Below are 20901 nucleotides of genomic sequence, written 5' to 3' on the forward strand. Positions count from 1 at the left end.
CCTGGTTCATGTCCATGCTTCTGGCTCACGTATCTTACATGAAGGTGCCCTTTTAAAAATTGTACTTGTCCCTTGGCTCCAGTTCCCGCTACCTACCAGCTCTTGCTTTGGTATTTTTGGATTAGGGTGTAGAATTGATATTTTTCTTGTAGATTAGCTTTCTAGTGCTTGCTTGTATTTTTATATAATCGTCTATATGCATGTAACTTTCCAGTGAATTTTCCAGCAATTACAGTACAGTTGCTTCTGTATTTTACTAAAACTTAGTTTTCTGTAGCTACTTGAATCTGGCTATGTAATAGGCTACCTTTTATCAGTGGAATTCTGTTATCTCTAATCTGAGTATAAATTTGTTCCATAGAAACCATAGAAAAACTACAGCACAGAAACAGCCCTTTTGGCCCTTCTTGGCTATGCCGAACCATTTTCTGCCTAGTCCCACTGTCTTTCTTTGTTCTTGTAACACTTAAAAAAATGGAAGTGAGCACCAGATTTTATGCCTTAATCTTGACTTCTGAAGTAACTTTGGATTGCAAAAACATCAGGATCCAACAGTATCTTCAAGCCTGCTACCACTGGACCTGCCAAATCATATCATCAGCCCCTTCCACCCAATGGTATCAATGACAAACAATAATTGTAGATGACCCAAATCAGCTCCTAATGGCTCATTTTCCAACCCTGACTCTTTTCCATAGAGATGCAAAATTCCAAATCCATTTCACCACCCTCATGGTCCTTCAGTCTCACCACAGCCCCCCGCCCAACTGATCGACTCTCAGCAATGCTTTTTCCTGCTGACAGAGGAGAGATATTTGTGTGTGTTGGAGTACATCAGACACACACGTCTTGTGCATCATGCGTAATGGAACATTGCTTCAGAGGACCCCCGAGCGCAACATGTCTTACTTCCCCACAAATTGATCAGTCCAATCAAAATTTTGTGCCACATAACGTTTTACGAGCCTATTTCTCTCTCCACAGGTACCATTTGGCCTGCTGAGTGAGTACTTCCTGCATTTTCTGCTTCTACTGCAGATTTCCAGCATACATTTTGCTTTGCATTTTGCGCATTGGCCATTGGGTAGTAGAATTGTTCTTGGGTTACCACAGGCACAGTTTGAGGGGAGGCATTTGCCTTTAAACTATGACTGCACTAGCTATTGTCCCTCATTGCCAACTTACAGTTTCAAAAACAGGTGTAACATGCTGTAAGGTTACACTGCTAATGTAATGGCCTCTCTGTAATGTTTCACTGCTAAGGTAATGGTTTCTCTGTATCAGCAATGTTTGGGTTATGACTGGAGATAACAGGGCTTTGGAATGTGGGCTATCCAATGAGAGGGATGTTGTTCTTTCTTGTGGGTCTGGGAGCAGGGATTTTGAGGGCTTTTCCCGGGGAGAGATGAGGAGAGAAGACACAAATGGAGAGAGTTGGTAGACCACTGGATGGAGTGGACTTGGAGCGAGGGTCCGAAGGTCAGTGACACTCGGAGGAGGTTGACATGGAACAAATGAACAGAACCATGAGCTCTAACATTGCACATTAGACTGTTTCATGAGAGTGGGCCTTTTTCTTTTTTTTGTTTCTTTATTAACCACATTGTCAAATTAAGAATTATAAAGCTCAATTGTTTAATCGCATACTGTGTACTGTTTGTTATTTCGTGGTACTGATTTGTAACAGGGGACTCATCACGCAGCATCAACCCAAATAAGATTTCTTAAGTTTGGCCGGGCCGAGGGCTGTCTTCCCCTAGATTAAGCCACTAGCCAAATCGAGAGTTACAATTGTGGGGGCTCGTACGGAATTGATTTCATTGGATGCTGTGTGATTACCCTGAGCATTGAACCAGTGGAGTAGATATTCGTACACTGGATGAATTGTTAATTCGCCTGTTAAGTACCGTTAAAGTTGCAATTGGTAAAATGGCGGGCGCAGCTCTCGTTTTAATGCAGACCAGCGCTGACGTAGCGGTAGCTGGGGACAGAGATTTCAAAGACAGGGTTCTCTCATTTCTGAGGAGTGAGGGGAAACAGTGGCCAGATTTGGAATATCTAATTAGTCCACGTCCCCCAGTAAAGAGTGGGAATTCTGAGTTAGTATCCGCCCTTGCCTCTCTGGGGAATAAATGAAAAGTGCCCAGGTTCAGAGTCCCCGCTATGGTAGGCTCTGCCTATTCTCTGGAATAACGCCCACCCCTAAAGGGGAGGAGGAGTATGAGGCTTGGGCGGAGTGGACCTCTCAGTTGTTAGACGAGTGGCAGGGCCCTGATGATGTAAAGCGACAGAGATTGGTTGAGAGTTCGACTGGGTGGGCTGCTGATGTTGTGAGAGCTGTCAGGTTGTGGTATCCCGTAGCGACAGCTGTCAATTACATGCAAGCACTGGACAGCGCTTTTGGCCTGACAGGAAGCCCAATGGAGCTCACGGCAGGGTTTCAGAACATGCGTCAGGAGAAGGGGGAGAAGCTTTCTGCTTATATTTTTTGGTGAGAGAGGCAGCTAAATTGCTTGTGGCGCAGAGGGGTCATTCAGGCAGCTGAGGTGGATCAGTTAAGAGTGGACCAGATAGCCAGGGGCGCCCAGTCCCAGGGCCTGATTGCTTGGGGTTTCTGATAGTCTCGTAAGATGCGTCCACCTCCATCTTTTGTTGAGCTGATCAGAGAGGTACCGGAAGAGGAGAATGCGTTGGAGGTATGGGAGGCCTCCGTCAGCAGGGTACAGTCCTCAGTAGTGACCCCGGATAGCCTGCCCCAGGGAGCAGTAGAGGAGATTGCGGCAGAGTTGAGAACAGAGATATGTCGGTTGTTATCAGCGGGTGTGACCTCCCTCCCATATGATGGAGCTGATGGGGGGCGGATTCCCCAAGGGGACGAACAATGTGGACAGCTACTGGCAGCAGGTGTCACGCCAGAAGGAGAGTGAGCCCCCGGATACCTCAGCAGAGAGAGTCGTTGGGAAAACTTAGAGGAGACCCAGTGAGGGAATGGCCTGGTGTTTCTGGGGGAACACGTTCCCAGCAATGTACCAAGGAACCCCCGAAAGTGAAAGGCCCAATCCTGAAGGTTTAGTGGTACCATGCTCCAGTGTGTCACTATGGATAGAGGGTATTTATGCTAAAGCCATACTCAACACTGGGTTGCAGGTCACGTTGTTATACCGTTCGTTTTACAACCAGCTTCTGAAGCATTTACTATTGACCCCGTTGAGAGGAACGGCATTTCAACTCTGGTGGGGTCAACACAACCTCTTGTGAGGAGGCTCATGGGGGCCTGCAAGGAGAAGGGTGGCGAGAGCTTTCTGAGAACCCGTGCACCCGGGGTTTTGAGCTGCTTTTGAGGAAGTGTATGGCTACATTGGGCCGGATACCAAATTTAGACGAGGGACTGTGTGGTTCACCCAGTCAAAGCCAGTGGTGGTACAGCCCGGGGAAGTAGCGAGAATGATGGGGACCCCCAAGAGGTCGAGGCCCTCTTAGTGGACGCTCCAGAAGACCACGAGGGGCAGTTGGGATTTCCTGCTGGGGTACTGGTGAGTCCCGAATTGCAGAAGCCCTCGGTTGTACAGGCAAGCAGGATGACAGTGATTGTCAGGAACACTACAAAGAGGGAGGTCGCCTTCAAGCGGGGGATGCCCCTGGCGCATCTGTTCCCGGTGACGGTAAAGTCTAGTGTCCCTGTAAGACAAGCTGGGGAGAAACGATTGGAAAAAGGGGGAAAGTTGACTGAGCCATTCAACTTCGGGGACTCTCCAGTTCCTGCGGGTTGGAAGAGGAGGTTGGTAGAGAAGATGCTGAAGGTGTCTTTTCCACTGACGAGATTGGTGCGGGTTGTTCCAAGAGCACTTGTCACACTATCCGGGTGACTGAGGACACCCTGTTTAGAGAGCGGAGGCTGGCCCCTACAGAGGTGGAGGACGTTTGGCAACATTTGTGTAAGTTGAAGGAAGCTGGGATCATCACAGAGTCCCGAAGCCCCTATACGTCTCCAATAGTAGTGGCCCGAAAGAAGAATGGGAAGGTGCGAATATGTGTGGACTATAGGACTCTGAGCAGATGCACCATCCCTGACCAGTATACGGTCCCGAGGATCGAAGACGCACTGGCCTGTCTGAGTGGTGTGAAGTGGTGGGCAGGATCGAGCGGTGGATCAAATGAGAGCTTCTGATGACGCCATTCCCCAAGTTTACTGTAACCTGACTGCTCTGAAGACAAATCAGTTGCTGGAATTCAGTTCTGGGGAAGTGGCAGCTGCTCAGCAAGATGATCCGGGCATCGGTACCATTTGGTCAGCAGTCGAAAAGGGAGACATGGCTCATGCAAAGAAGACGAAACACGTGGAGGTGCCTCCATACTGAGAGAATGGTCTTGGTTGGAGTTGCGGAACCAGATCTTATATCAGGTCATGTCACCCCCTGGACCGACCTCGGCGTTGCCAGCTGGTTCTGCCGGAGAAGTATCGGAGGATTGTATTGAAGCCACTTCATGATGATTCTGGACATTTGGGGGTGGAAAAGATCTATGGATTGCTCAGAGATCGGTTTTACTGGCCCCAAATGAAGTCGGAGATCAAAGAATACTGCAAGTCGTGCATTCAATGCATACGGCGGAAGACACTGCCTATGCAGGCAGCTCCTTTGTCCCACTTGCAGAGCGCAGGGCCCCAGGACCTGGTGTGTATGGATTTCCTATCAATAGAACCCGATGCCAGCAACGCGACAACTGGGCTTAGTCATCACGGACCACTACACCAGATATGCACAGGCTTTTCCTACCAAGGACCAGAGGGCGTCTACAGTGGCCAAAGTGCTATGGGAGAAGTATTTCATTTATTATGGCCTTCCCAGGTGCATACATAATGATCAGGGGCGGGATTTTGAGAGCAGACTCATCCATGTGTTACTGGACATGCTTGGAGTCGAGGACCACACCCCATCATCCGCAGGGTGAACCCCAGCCTAAGAGGTTTAATCAGACCTTGCTAAACATGCTCGGGACCCTGGAGATCAGCAAGAAGAGCTGGTGGAGTCAACATATTGGGCATTTGGTCCACAGTTACAAATGTAGCCAAAGTGAAGCTACCGGGTACGCGTCATACTACCTGATGTTTGGGCACGAGGAAAGGTTGCCCATTGACCTTTGCTTTGGAACTGATGAGGGCGACATGCCACCAAAGACCTATCTGAAGTATGTGTCTGACAGGAGAAGAGAGCTTATGAATTGGCTGGGGTCGCAGCTGCCAAGCAGAATCAAGGAAATAAGAGGAGGTATGATCAAAAGGTGAGGTTCTCCCAGCTCCTGCCGGGAGACCGGGTCCTCATAAGGAATTTGGGGCTACCTGGGAAGCATAAGTTGGTGGACCATTGGGCGGCCACACCCTATGTGGTGGAGAGTCAGATGCCAAACCTACCCGTTTTCCAGGTGAAACCAGAGGATGGGAATGGGCCTGTCAAGATTCTCCATCAGAACCACCTGCTTCCTCTGGGACAAGAGGTGCAGGTAGAACCAGAGTCCGACTTGGAGCCTACACCCAGTAAGAGGACTCTGTTGAAACGCGGAGCGACTGCAGTGCCCACAGCAGGAGAGGTTAGGCCGGCTGGTCCTCACCCCTGAAAGGGATACTGATCCAGAGGATGAGGATCTGGATGTGTGGTACATGCTGCCTTTCGCTAACTCCCCATTGGTTGAGGAAGAGACTTCCAGCCCTTCTCCCGCTGAGTCAGGTGAAGTGGGGGGGGGGCTATCTGTGGACAGCCTGGGTTGTAGCGGGACCCTGCAAGGGATTGAGCAGGGCTTGACCACAGGACAGAGGGGTCCGAGTTGCATGTGGGCACAAGTGATAGGTTGGGGAAGGCCTCACCAGGCAGACCAGAAATATCCCTCGTAGCGTCTGAACCTGAAGAATGAGGTGAGGGGGTGCGGAGGTCTCAGAGAATTAGGAGACCACTGGATAGGCTGGCTTACATAGCACTGGGAGAACAGAGTGTGACCCCTACCGTTTTGGGGAGCTTTGTCACAGCCTTTTACAACCAGATTGGACTTTGCGTTTTGCAGGAAGTGTTGGTGAATTATCTCAACGTCATGAGGACATGGCTAAATTTGGTGGGGGGGGATAGTAACATGCTGTAAGGTTTCACTGCTAATGTAATGGTCTCTCTGTAATGTTTCACTGCTAAGGTAATAGTTTCTCTGTAGCAGCAATGTTTGGGTTATGAGGAGAGATAACGGGGCTTTGGAATGTGTGCTATCCAATGAGAGGGATGTTGTTCTTTCTTGTGGGTCTGGGAGCAGGGATTTTGAGGGCTTTTGCCGGGAGAGATGAGGAGAGAAGACATGAATGGAGAGGACTTGGAGCGAGGGTCCGAGGGTCGGTGACGATCGGAGGACGTCGACGGGGAACAAATGAACAGAATCATAAGCTTTAGTAGATCTGAAGTCACAGCAGGAGCAGCAAAAGAATTCTTCCATCTCATAGATTTAACTTCTAGAAGAACATGTTTAATTTTACATTAAATAGGCTCTCTCATAAATCAAAACAACGCTGCAAATATGAAGTATTTGATTCTGAGATGTTTTCAGATCACTGGGAATCTCTTTGTATTCAAGCGTGCTACTAGATACAATTTTCAAAATGGCCTGAAGCAAATAATACTTGCAATCTGAAAATACTTACAAACTTGAGTTAATCTCAGAAAATATCAAACATGCTCTTAGAGTGACAAATATGAGTTTTTCAGGACTGGGGTCATGGCTTTCAAAAAATGCTTCAGGGAACATCTAAGATTTCTTCTGTATGACAAGGTGTTCTTGGTTATTAAAATGTATTGCTGGGACAACTGCTGGGCAGCCATTTTATCTACTGAAAAAGAATCCTCAGAGGATCCTAGATACAACCGTATGACAGGTTCACTTCTAGTGGTATTGGAATTGGTTTATTATTGTCACATGTACTGAGATATAGTGAAAAGCTCATCTTGCATGCTGTTCATACAGATCAAATCATTACACAGTGCATTGAGGTAGAATAAGGTAAAAAAAATAACAATGCAGAATAAAGAGTAATCTCTACAGAGAAAGTGCAGTGCAGGTAAATAATAATATAGAAGATCATAGCGAGGTAGATTGTGAGGTCAGGAGTCCATCTTATTGTACCAGGGAACCATATAACAGCAGAGTAGAAGGTGTCCTTGAACCTGGTGGTACATGTTTACAGGGTCTTATATCTTCTGCTCAATGGGAGAGAGAAGAAGAGAGAATGTTTGGGGTAAGAAGGGCCTTTGATTATACTGGCTGCTTTACTGAGCAGTGAGAGGTGTAGACAGAGTCCATGGAGGGGACGCTGGTTCCTGTGATGTTCTGAGTTGCATTTACAACTCTCTAGTTTCTAAACACGAGATTCTGCAAAATGCCGGAAACCTTGAGCAACGCTCACAAAGTGTCCGAGGAACCCAACAGGTCAGACAGCATCTATGGAGGGGAATAAACAGTCAATGTTTTGGGCCGAGACCCTCTTGTCGTCACATGCAGAGCAGCGGTTGTATCAAGCCGTTATGCATCCAGATAGGGTGTTTTCTATGGTGCATTTTAAAAATTGTTAATTGTCAATGCGAACGTGCCAAACACGACCGGGTAGCTCTTTATGTAAGGACATAGGGTCAATACAGGTCCTTCATTCTATGTTTTAGAATGTGTTAATACAGCTCCCTCAAAGTATTGGTTTCAGTAACTGGGTGTTAATACGGGTCTCAGTAAGTCAGTGCTAACACAATTCCCTCAGTTGTTCAGTCTCAGCAAGTTTCTGTTAGTTCCGTCCCCTCACGCTATCATCATCATCGGCTGCAAATACAGGTCCCTTACATTATCAATTTCAGAAGCTGGATGGAATCTCAGTTCCCTCATTGGAACAGTCTTTGTAACTATGTCTGAGCAAAGCTAACTCACACTGTCAGACTCCATAATTGTGGCCCTATCTGCTTCATCATGTTATCAGTATCAGTAACTGTGCTAATACACAGGTCTGTGCGCTTAGCCCCCTACTCTATTCGCTTTGCCCTTATGACTGAGGTTAAGCACAGCTCCAGTGCCATATTCACGTTTGCTGATGACACCACTGTCATAGGCCAAATGAAGGGTGGTCATGAATCAGCATATAGGAGGGAGATGAGCGGTGCCATAATAACACTCTTACTCAATGTCACCAAGACCAAGGAGAAGGAAACCAGAGGTCCATAAGCCAGTTTATTGGAGGATCAGACGTGGACAGGGTCAGCAACTTCAAATGCTTAGGTGTTATTATTTCAGAGAAGCTGTTCTGGGTCCAACACGTAAGTGCCTCTACTTCCTTAGGAGCTAGCAGAGATTTGGCATGACATCTATAACTTTGACAAACTTTTATAGATATGTGGTGGAGAGTATATTGACTGGCTACATCACAGCCTGGTATGGAAACACCAATACCCTTGAACAGAAAATCCTACAAAAAGTAGTGGATACGGCCCAGCCCATCACGGATAAAGCCAGCTTCTACATGAAACACTCTCCCAGGAAAGCCGCCTACATCATCAGGGACCCCCGCCGTCCAGGGCATGCTCTTTTCTCACTGCTGCCATCGGAAAGCAGGTACAGGAGCCTCAGGACTCACACCACCAGGTTCAGGAACAGTTATTACCCCTCCATCATTAGGCTCTTGAACTTCACTTTCCCCATCATTGAAATGTTCCCACAACCAATAGACTCATTTTAAAGGACTCTTTATCTCATGGTCTTGATACTTATTGCTTATATATATATATAGTTATATATTATTATTTCTTCTTCTTGTATTTCCACAGTTTGTTGTCTTCTGCACGCTGGTTGAATACCCTAGTTGGGTGATCTTTCATTGATTCCGTTATGGTTATTATTCTATAGATTTATTGATTATGCACACAAGAAAATGAATCTCAGGGTTGTACATGGTGACATATATGTACTCTGATAATAAATTTACTTTGAACTTTTAATACATTTTCTTCATACCATGAGAATCAGTGACTGTGGCCTATAATATGGTCCTGGTGAATGCCAATGGCTGCTTGTCTGTGCATTGCAGCCAGGAGACTGAGCTTCCACAATAACACTAGATCAGTTCGTTAAGTATCTTGATGACTATACTGTATGTGAATGTGTGAGGTACTGTCACGTGTAAGGCCTTTGTGCATCTTGGAGAGCTTGCTTCTGTCTCTCCAGGTAATCCCTATTCTGATAAACTTGAGATCAGGACTCTATGGAGGCCATACCATTTTAAAATATCTAGGCAGCCTATGATTTTTGCACAGTACTGTAGGTTACAAAGGGATATTGATAGGATGCAGAGCTGGGCTGAAAAGTGGCTGTTGGAGTTCTATCCAAAAAACATGTGAAACAATACACTTTGGAAGATCAAACAAAGGCAGACTCTTAGCAGTAGGGAAGAAGAGAGGGATTTTGGGGTCCAAGTCCTTAGGTCCGTCAAAGTTGCTGTGCAAGTTAATAGGCTGTTTAAGAAGGTATATGGTATGTTGGCCTTCATTAGTTGGAGAACTGAGTTTCAGAGCTGTGAGGTAACGTTGCAACTCTAGAAAGCTCTAATTAGACCACACTTGGAGTACTGCTTTCAGTTCTGGTCACCTCATTATAGGAAGGACGTAGAAACTTTAGAGAGGGTCCAGAGGAGATTTCCGAGGATGCTTAATGAATTAGAGAACATGATTTATGAGGAAAGGTTAAGCCCGATAGAGCTTTTCTCTTTGGAGTGAAGTAGGATGAAAGGCAATTTGGTAGAGATGTACAAGATGGTAAGAGGCATGGATCAAATGGACAGCCAGAGATATTTTGCTAGGGTGAAAATGGCTAATACGGGGGGGGGGGGGGGCATAATTTTAAGGTGATTGGAGGAAAGTATAGAGGGAATGTCAGAGATAGTTGTTTTACACAGAGCGTTGTGAGTGTGTGGAACTCACAGCCGGGGTAGTGGTAGAGGCTGATACATTAGGGAAATTTAAGAGACAGATAGGCACAGGAATGAAAGAAAAAATGGGAGGGCTATGTGGGAGGGTATGGATAGATAGATCTTGGAGTAGGTTTAAAGGTCAGTACATCACAGGCTGAAGGGCTAGTACTGTGCTGTACTCTTCTATGTTCTATGTAAGTATGTACAGGCCCTATATATGTATAGGTCCTATGTAGAATAACACTGTCAAACTTATGTTCAGCCCATACGTACGGACAAACAAGCACTTAGGAGATCAGTGGGATGGATTTGTGAGCTGCTGTGAGGCTTCAGGCATTTCCTGCCATATGGGAGCTCAGTTCACAGTAATATCATTGTATCTTGCAGGGAAATCTGAATGGTTGAGTTAAACGCCCCAGCTTAGCTACGCGTTGCCCTTGGTTGGCCTATGTTTTTGTTTAAGTATATTGCCAGTGGCTGCATTTCTGACTTGTGAACTGTCGGGATTTTGAACGATTCTCAGGAACAGAGCCCTGTTTTAACCTGGGGAGAATCTGTACAATACATCTCTTGCTGTGTACACAGGACATGAAGTTAGCCAGGCTCAGTGGCAGAATCACCTATCTAAAAAGCTGTTAAAGACGGCCCTGTAATGTGATAGGAAATAATTTAAGGTTTCAGTGACCAAGCATTGAATTGTTGCAGTTGGAGATACTGTTTATGGCAGAGCACCAATTTTCAAAGAAGAATCCCTAGTAATTGGTATGGGAACACTATGGGTAACAAAACAGCAAAAGAAGAGAAGTGGGTATTGCAGCACCATGGAATCTGTTCTGTATTTAAATGCAGAGCATGCAGCAATCAATGTTTTATAAAACGCTATTTTTCTGGGTGAACTGATCTTGTTCAGATGAACAGTGCATGATGTCACGTTATACCTGGGAGCTGCTTGTGATTAATTACAAAATGAATCTCCTGAGAATTGTGCACCTTGACAATGACACAACTTACATTAACACTGCATATAACAAACACTTTGAGAAGATGATTATTCAGAAAGATTTGGCAGTGTACAGAAAGGAAGCAGCTGTCCCTGAGGCTACTAGGAAGCTCCAAACTTCCTAGTTTAGTTTAACACTATCTGAATTTCCGTATCAATTCATATCTAATTACCATGCAATTTTTCTGGTTCTATATCCTTGAATTCCCTATCTAGCTAAAAACTATTCATTGCTCAGTTTTAAAATTACTAACTCAGTTTACAACTGCTTTTTTGTAGTCAAGATTTCTAAATTTCTACTGCCCTATGAAGCTGCTCCTACTCTTTGCTGGCTCAAATTCAGACTATATTTTATTTATTTTACTTTTATTTAAAGGCATCCGTTAGTCTTGCGAGACCACGGATCTGCGCTTGGAAAGTCTTCACTCTCCAGGGCGCAGGCCTGGGCAAGGTTGTATGGAAGACCGGCAGATGCCCATGCTGCAAGTTTCCCCTCTCCACGACACCAATGTTGTCCAAGGGAAGGGCATTAGGACCCATACAGCTTGGCACCAGTGTCGTCGCAGAGCAATGTGTGATTAAGTGCCTTGCTCAAGGACACAACACGTTCCCACGGCTGGGGCTCGAACTCACGACCTTAACCACTTGGCCACGTGCCCACACTACTTTTATTTAGCATGGTTTTATTTAGCCCTTCCAGCCCAACAAACCCACACTGCCTAATTACACCCATGCAGCCAATTAACCCACCAACCTGTACATCTTTGGAATGTGAGGAAACAGTGGCACCCAAAGGTAACCCACACAGTCATAAGGAGACGTACAAACACCTTACAGACAGCAGCAGAATTGAACCAGGGTCACAGGTGCTGTAATAGTGTTACACTAACTGCTACACTATCGTGCCATCCTAAGTTCTTGACCTTTTTCTTCCTCATTAGCAATAGGTTTTACCTAATCTATCAAATTGTGCCAAAAGCTAAACTCCGCCAATGAAATCACACTTCATCTATGTTTCAGGGAATGCAAACATTATTTCCCTTCATAACTTAATAGGTGAATAATTGTTAATGTTCCAATGCAAATCTGCTGCATTAATCCTTTACTGGCACTGTGCCCAGTAAACAAATAACTAATCCTTTGCAATACTGGCCCTGCAAATAAGCAGGTAAACAGCATCATATTAATGGTTGGATTGGATCCCAAGTGTTGAATGAGTGGCATCAGCCTACAGATTTATTTTTTATTTCAAGATACAGCACGGTAACAGACCCTTCCGGCCCAACGAGCCCGCAACGCCCAATTGAGCCCATGTGACCAATGAAGCTACTAACTGGTACGTCCTCTGGAATGTGGAAGGATACCAGAGTGCCTGAAGGAAAGCCACACAGACTTGGGGAGGACGTACAGACAACAATGCAATTGAACCCGGGCTGCTGGCGCTGTCACAGCATTATGCTAAACGCAACGCTACCATGTCGCGCCACCTGGGCAATTTTTCTCCGGAATCTACTGTGGTTAAACAACAATGTCAGCTGTATGTTTAGTGCACAGCATCAAATACGTGTATGATAACGGCAAAGAACCATCATTGACTGAGGAGCTGCTGGGCAAAATATTTATTCCAATGGCAGGGACAGAAAGTGAGATGGAGAGAAGGAAATATTGGATTGAAAGATTTAAAAAAAATCAATAAAAGGAAACCTTTTATGACAAAAAATCCACTAATTAGGATGAAGTGAAATAAAATCTGCATATATGAATATTAGCTTTTAATGCCTGGGAAATTATTTGTGAGTAAGTAATTAAGATCACACAATTACTGAATGATCAGTAATTATACTTTGTTCACTCTCCAACGGATTCGATGCTGTCCATTTTAATGGGTACCTTTTTGTATAGGTTATGGAACTTTACTACAGTGGTTCATGCATTCCAATGCAGCAATTCTCATCAGTGTGAAGTTTCCAGGCAAACCTTATGGAGTAAGAGGGTAATAGGCAACCCATTCCTGATTTCAGTGATTGACCGTGGAAGTAAGATTGCTGAAAGCTGTAGCCCAATTGAATAACAATGACCATCCATAGCCAGATGATTAATTCTGTAAGAGTACCTCGTCACTCCAGCTGCCTTGCCGAGTTTCTTTATCTCTCCTCGTTGCACATTTGCACCATCAAACTGTCAACTTTGCCAGATATTATATTCAGAATTTGTTTAGAATTGTACAGGCCATACATTTCATATAAAATAATGCAACCATATGATAGAGCCAATGTAATCTAGCCCTATATTTATGTCATGTAAGGCTATGATTAGATTCATCATTCTTCACTTTCTGGATGTGCATCAGCCATTTCTTCTTCTGATGAGTTTCCTTTTTGTATTTTTGTTGTTGTAAAATCTTGCAGCGCTTTCTCATCTTCTTTTGCACGAACTTCATCTTTTTCAGTGTTACTCTGCTTTCCAGTCTATATCTAGCCCAATATTCATGCCTTGTGAGGCCACCAACATGAGCCAAGTCAGGTGCTGGGATTACTGCTTTCACCAGTTCAGGCACTCTATTCTACCTCACTATAAACGGCACAGACCTGCCAGGGTGACCATCATCAATTAAATGTGACAAATAAGAAGCATCAAATTTTCTCATGAAAGCTGCACTTTCTCCTTTGTCACTAATATTGCTGTTAGGTTTTGAAAAGATAGAGCCAAGCAGTTATTGTAAGTTCAAAGAGAGGTAGGGTAGGGTGACTGAGCTGGTAATGGCAGTATTTTGAAAGCCTGACTTGGCTCATATAGGCATCCTCATACAAATATAGGGCTAAATGCAGACACTGCAGGAGAAGGCCATGATGGACACAGTGGGATGCTTCCCTAAGCAGACTGTCCCGATTATCTCGCTGAATGCCTCATCACCAGGCCTCACCAACAATCACCAAGACCTTGCCTAGCTGGCAGTGAGGGGCACTCCCAGTCAGATCCTTCCTGCATCACCATCACCCCCACCGCGCACTCCCTGCAGTATGACTGAAATGGGGACAAGATGGTTGCTGACCCTGGCGGACTGTGGGTTTGCAAAGGAGTGGAGAAAGATGCACTGTTTCTTGGGCCTGTGCCACGGTTCAACCAGAGCAGCTACATGACAGAAGATTCCCTGACCTACGGGCTGTTCCCAGGGATACCACACAGAGATGAACATCAACTTGGCGAAAGGCGCCCTTTGGTCTGCCCAAAGCTCGTTGGTCTGTCAGCACATTGAGAAATTCTGCTGACAGGCACATTCCAGACTGCAGGAGTGCACGCTGAGGGACACGCGGAAGCTTGGTGCAGTAGTAAGCCACCCGAGGGGTCCACATGAGTGGCAACAGGCCTAGTGGTTTTAAGGAATGTAACAGTATAGTACTCAAAAGCATTAACCATCATTGTGTTGGCTCAGGTGCATTCCTGAAATTAGCACTCATGGTCTGTGTACATTCACTCGCTGGGATTATCTCACTAACCCCTGACCCTCCACGCTTGGCATCCAGTGGCATTCTTCAGCCAATAAATGGATCTCTCTGGCAGCACAGCGCAAAGACACAGAGACTCCAACTACATCCCCCCCCCCGAAAACATCAAAGAGCCCCAGGCGGCCAGCAAAGCCAGGGCAAACTTTTCCAGTTGTGAAAGCTGTAAAACATTTTAAAAGCTTTTGGTGTTCAGAAACTACTAGTTCACTTATCCCCCAGCGGAGTGTAAGCAATTAAAAAAATTAAGAAAGGTTAATTAAAAACTCAGAAATAATTAAAATTTCTTCCATCGATGTCACTAAATTAGCAGATATTTATATTCTCCCAGACACCCTGATCCACGACCTTACATTGCCCTAGCTGTGACTTGCTGCAGGGTCTATATGTGGAGTCCAACAGTAGAGCAGACAAATACAGCAATTTAAATGGATCAGCATGGCAAAACTCAGCACAGTGCAGTCCTCAAATATCAAGTCCCATCCCACTCTTGCTGCACCCACGGTTTGTTGTTCACCCATTGCTAATCATGCAATCCGATCAGCTCAGGCTTGGAGGCTTAGAGAAATAGAATCACATAGCATGCAAACAGGCCCTTCAGCCCATCTATTCCATGCTGACCAAAATTTTCATCTAAGCTAGTCCCATTTGTCCACATCCCTCTAAGCCAGGGGTTCCACCCCTCAGTTAATGGTAGGGGTCCATGGCATAAAGAGGTTGGGACACCCTGCCCTAAACCTTTCCAATCCATGTACCTGTCCAGATGTACCCCTTCCTCTGACAGCTCATTCCATATCCTGACCACATTCTGGGGCGAAAATGTCACCGTTCTGGTTGCTACTATAACTCTTCCCTCTCATCTTGAACCTACAAGACTTAGGCACCCTAGGTTTTTATGGGGTTTCAGATGGTACGGCCTCCACAGAGCCCTGATCTCAACATCATCGAGGCTGTCTGGGATTACCTGGAGAGACAGAAGCAAGCGAGACAGCCAAACTCTGCAGAAGAACTGTGGCAAGTTCTCCAAGATGCTTGGAACAACCTACCAGCTGCACAACAGTGAACCTCAGAGTATTGATGCAGTTTTAAAGACAAAGGGTAGTCACACCAAATATTGATTTGATTTAGTTTTTTTTACTGTTTACTGCTCTTTATAGTAATTTTTTTGATATTTAGAAACTCATCATAATTTTTGAAAGCATCCTCACTTTACAGAATTTTTTTTACATGTACTTTTGCTCAGTACAGTATGTCCTCTTATTTCACTTTTAATGATACCTTGGAATATTTCTTCTGCAGACATTCATTGGATTTGCTGGATAAAGCAGCACTTGTGTTCAAAAATGAAATCCTGTCTAATATTTTCTGCATCATTTCAATTATCATTGACACTGAGCTGTGCACTGTAGTGTGGATGCGAATTCCTTTGGGGACTGAGGTGAAGAAGGGAAGTTAGTGAGGATAAAAAACTTGCATTATTTTGCGTGAAGAGCCTTATCAGAGGCCCTGCATTTATCGACTGCTGCACAGGTCAAAAGTGATCTGTCATCACAAGACGGCTGTCACCAAGTTGTATCATCTGCAGACAGCATCTGGAGCAGAGACAGCGAAGTGAAGGTATTCATATCTCACAACTTTCACTCTTATGTATCTTGTTAAACCATCCCAGGGGGACAGCAGCTTCATTAGGTTGCAACATATGCACGTCTCAGGCGAGTGACAAATGCTTTGTTGGCCAAATGCAGCACTTTCAGAATACTCCCTGTGGAAAGGCAGCATGAGGGAGATGGAGCACAAAGCATTCATTGGGTTGTATGGTCCTTTAAGTGAAGATAGTGCAGATGCAATTAAAAAGAGCTGAATACAAATAAGACTTGAACTCTTCAAGTTGTCTATAGACAGACACATCAGTGTTACTGGCAACAGCCATGTAATCAACACTGCCTTCAGAGGCAACAGGTCACAAAGCCTGGATTATCTGAAAGAACAAAAATGCTTCTTCAACTAGTCACGTGGAGGAGACCCCTAACAAAAAAATGTAGCTCCTTGATCTATTCCTCAATCACAAGCAACTTCCAGAGAATTGTGTATTGGCTATTTGATACAATAAAGAGCAATGATTTTGTATCAGTTAGTAACTAACAGACAGTGTGGCAATTCTCTTTGTAAGTTTCTACCACTTTTGTTTGCTCTGTCTTTTTCCTAGTATAATGTGCATGTTATTTCCAAGCCAGAGCTGAGTACTTTCACTTGAAGAAAGTTTGGAGAAATCCATTAAGACCATAAGATATAGTACAATTAGGCTATTCTGCCCATCAAGTCTGCTCCGCTATTTGATCATGCTGGTTTATTTTCCCTCTCATCCCCCAGTCTCCTGCCTTCTCCCTGTAACCTTTGACACTCTTACTAATCAAGAACCTAGCAAACTGTGCTTTAAGTATACCCAATGACTTGGCCTCCCCAGATGTCTGTGGCAATAAATTCCACAGATTCACCACTCGTTGGCTAAAGGAATTCCTCCTCATCTCTGTTCTAAAGGGACATCTTTGTATTCAGAGTCCGTGCCCTCTGGTCCTAGACTCTCCCACTATTGGAAAGATCCTCTCCACATTCACTCTATCTCAGCCTTTCACTATTTGGTAGGAGAACAGTGTGATATTGCATTGGAGTGAAGTAAATTAATGCCATCGATCATGTGACAAGATCATCAAGGCAGTGCTTGAGTCTGCAATAAAATAAAATGTTAATTAAAGATTTAAAAAGCATAACATATGGGAGCTGCAGGAACAAACCCAATCATTGAGTACAACAGTGCTAAAGAACTGAATTAACAAAGATAATCATTGAAGCCTATCGTGTGAGGAAGCTTATTCTTTCTAATGCAGGCTGAGAGTGAACTGAATTAATCAATGTGCTCCCTGACTCATCAGTATAAGGGAGCTGTGTAAAGGCAGCCAATTCCTTAGCCTGACAATGTGAGGGAGCTGAATTGAAAGACATCAGTTAGTTGTGACAGGGTTGCACTGTTTGCATAATTTGGACATCCATTTGGGTTTCTGTTGCTGCTGTCTCCATGATATTGGTGGTGTAGACTTCACTGATGATGACATCATTGAATGTCAAGCAGAGGTGCTGGAGGTAGTTATTCTCTGGCGGGCCCTTCGGCTATCTAGTCTGTGCTGAACTATTATTCTGCCCAATCTCATCATGTCATAAGGGGGGCCTTGGTGGCGGGCCCAAATGCAAGGCACAGGCACTGAAGTACTAGGAACAGGACTAGGATGCAGGACCTGTGCTAGGACATGGACAAGAAATAGGGAAACCGGACAAGGAACTATGAACCAGGAGCCTGGGCTTGGGCTCCGAGCCAGAGACTGGACAAGGACCCAGAACCTGGGTCTTGCCTCAGGCTCAGGCCCCAGAACCAGGCAAGGACATGACATGACTACAGGACTGGAGGCTGGGGTCTTGAGGCTTGAGCTTGGAGACAGGCTGGAGCCTCGGGTCTCGGGTCTTGGAGGCTGATAACTCTGAGGCTGGAGCTCGGAGACAGACTGGGAACTGTACATCAAACATCGAGCCGGGACTTATCCTATGAAAAACCGGGACTCCTCTTTAACACAACACCAAGGGTGGGACAGGTCCATCCATCAGGTAACGGCAGAACGGCCAGACTTACCCCATGGAGGCAAGGACAAGACAGATCCCCCTACAAGGCAATGGCAGAACAGCCTGATTTACCCCACGGAGGCAAGGACAAGACAAGACAGATCCCCTCGCAGGGCAACGGCCGAACAGCCTGACTTACCCCACGGAGTTGAGGACAAGAAGAGACAAACACCGAAGAACGACAGACCGTTCCATCTCTGCATCGGGGTTGCTCCAAATCGCAGTTACAGCCAGTAACCTAGGCTGGCTACGGAAACAGCTCAGAGTGGCTGACGGCTATTCAGCTGGCCCAGGAAACAGCCGAATCCATACCACAAAGACAGCTACGACTGCCGACAGCAAGGCTTCATGAGGGGATGGTTCACCAATGCAGCCTAGAGATGGCAAGTGGCCGCTCTAGACTTCCACCGGCAGGTTACTCCCAAGGAATCTTGACAAGACAAACCAGCAGCCCACACTCAACCACAAGGCCACTTATATTCCAAGCCCCAAGATGGGAGTCAGGTGCATATGGATAACTCAACCAAAACAAGGGACAGCTGGAAGACCCGGAGTCCTGAGTCCACGGACCAGACCATGAACCGGAATGCAGATTTCACGGACCAGACCATGACAGGTCATCCTGCACCCAGAAAATATCCCTCTATACCTCTCCCATCCATGTACTGTATCTATCCAAATTTCTCTTAAATGTTGAAATTAAACATGCATCCACCTTCTCTGCTGGCAGTTCGTTCCACACTCTCACCACCCTCTGAGTGAAGAAGTTCCCCCTCAGTTTCCCTTAAACATTTCACCTTTCTCCCTTCACCCATGACCTCTAACTCTAGTCTCACCCAACCTCAGTGGAAAAAGCCTGCTTGCATTTATCCTGTCTATGTCCCTCATAATTTTATATACTGTATCTCTATCAAATCTCCCTTCAATCTCTTATGCTGTCGTGAATAAAGTCTTAACCTATTCAATCTTTCCATATAATTCAGGCCCACAAGTCCTGGCAACATCCTTGGAAATTTTCTCTGCACTCTTTCAATTTTATTGATATAATTCCTGGAAGCAGGTGACCAGAACTGCACACAATACTCCAGATTAGGCCTCGCCAACATCTTACACAACTTCAGCATAACATCCCAACTTTATACTTTCATTTATGATGGCCAATGCGCCAAAAGCTCTCTTTACGACTCATCTACCTGTGATGCTAACTTTAAGGAGTTATGGATCTGAATTCCCAGACCTCTTCGTTCTACTGCACTCCTCTGTGCCCTACCGCTTCCCGTGTCAGTCCTACTCTGGTTTGTCCTCCTAAAGTGCAATCTTTACATTTGTCTGCATTAACTTCCATTTTTCAGCCCACTTTTCCAGCAGATCCCAATCCTGCTGCAAGCTTTGATCGTCTTCCTCATTGTCCACTTGGCCCCCAATCTTGGTGTCATCCACAAATTTGCTGATCCAATTTACTACATCATCATCTATGTTGTTGATATTGGTGGCAAAGAACAAGAGACCCAGCACTGATCCCTGTGGCACACCACTAGTCACAGGCCTCCAGACAGAGAGGCAATCATCTACTACCAATCTCACAAAACCAATGCCTAATCCAATTTACTATCTCATCCTGAATGCCAAGAAAATGAAACTTCTTGACCAACCTCTCAAGTGGGACCTCGTCAAGGGCCTTGCTAAAGTCCATGTAGACAACACCTACTGCCTTGCCTTCATCAACTTTTCTGGTAACTTCCTCGAAAAACTCTATACTATTGGTTAGACATGACCCACCACACACAAAGCCATGCTGACTATCCCTAATCAGTCCTTGGCTATCCAAATTTTTATATATCCAGTCCCTTAGAATACCTTCCAATATCTTACCCACAACTGTGCTCAGTTCTGGTCACCTCACTATCGGAAGGATGTGGAAACCATAGAAAGGGTGCAGAGGAGATTTACAAGAATGTTGCCTGGATAGGGGAGCATGCCTTATGAGAATAGGTTGAGTGAACTTGGCCTTTTATCCTTGAAGTAACAGAGGATGAGAGGTGACCTGATAGAGATGTATAAGATGGTGAGAGGCATTGATCGTGTGGATAGTCAGAGGTTTTTTCCCAGAGCTGAAATGGCTAGCATGAGAGGGTACAGTTTTAAGGTGCTTGGAAGAGGTACAGAGGAGATGTCAAGGGTACGTTTTTTTACGCAGAGAGTGGTGAGTGCGTGGAATGGGCTGCCGGCGACAGTGGTGGAGGCGGATACGATAGGGTCTTTTAAGAGACTCCTGGATAGGTACATGGAGCTTAGAAAAATAGAGGGCTATGGGTAACCCTAGGTAATTTCTGAGGTAAGGACACGTTCAGCACAGATTTGTGGGCTGAAAGGCCTGTATGTGCTGTAGGTTTTCTATGTTTCTATGTTTCTAACTGATGTCAGGCTCACTGGCTTATAATTTCCTGGCTTAATCTTGGAGCCTTTCTTAAACAATGGAACATTAGCTATACTCCAATCCTCTGGCACCTCACCCATTCCTAAAGTATGTTTTAAATATTCTAGATCCCCTGCAATTTCTGCAATAGCCTCCCACAAAGTCCAAGTGAACACCTTGTCAGGGTTTGGGGATTTATCCACCTTAATTTGCCTCAAGACAGCAAATATCTCCTCCTCTGTAATCTGTATACCGTCCATGACCTACTTCACTGCTGTGTTGCTTCAATTCTATAGACTGTCTCTGTCTCTCAAGTAAATACTGATGCAAAATATCCATTTAA

The 20901-nt window shown here is 45.3% G+C and overlaps 1 long non-coding RNA gene across 3 annotated transcripts in view; it reads left to right on the forward strand.

Annotated features, from left to right (window-relative positions):
- The first annotated feature begins 1377 nt into the window (after positions 1-1377).
- LOC134340418 (uncharacterized) overlaps positions 1378-20901 on the forward strand; it is a 51517-nt gene continuing 31993 nt past the window's right edge. For all 3 annotated transcript variants that reach the window (XR_010016549.1, XR_010016551.1, XR_010016550.1), the window contains exon 1: positions 1378-1479. This is a non-coding gene — a long non-coding RNA (uncharacterized LOC134340418). The remainder of the gene's footprint in view (positions 1480-20901) is intronic.

This window comes from Mobula hypostoma, chromosome X1 (genome assembly GCF_963921235.1).
Source record: "Mobula hypostoma chromosome X1, sMobHyp1.1, whole genome shotgun sequence".
In the NCBI taxonomy this organism is placed as follows: domain Eukaryota; kingdom Metazoa; phylum Chordata; class Chondrichthyes; order Myliobatiformes; family Myliobatidae; genus Mobula; species Mobula hypostoma.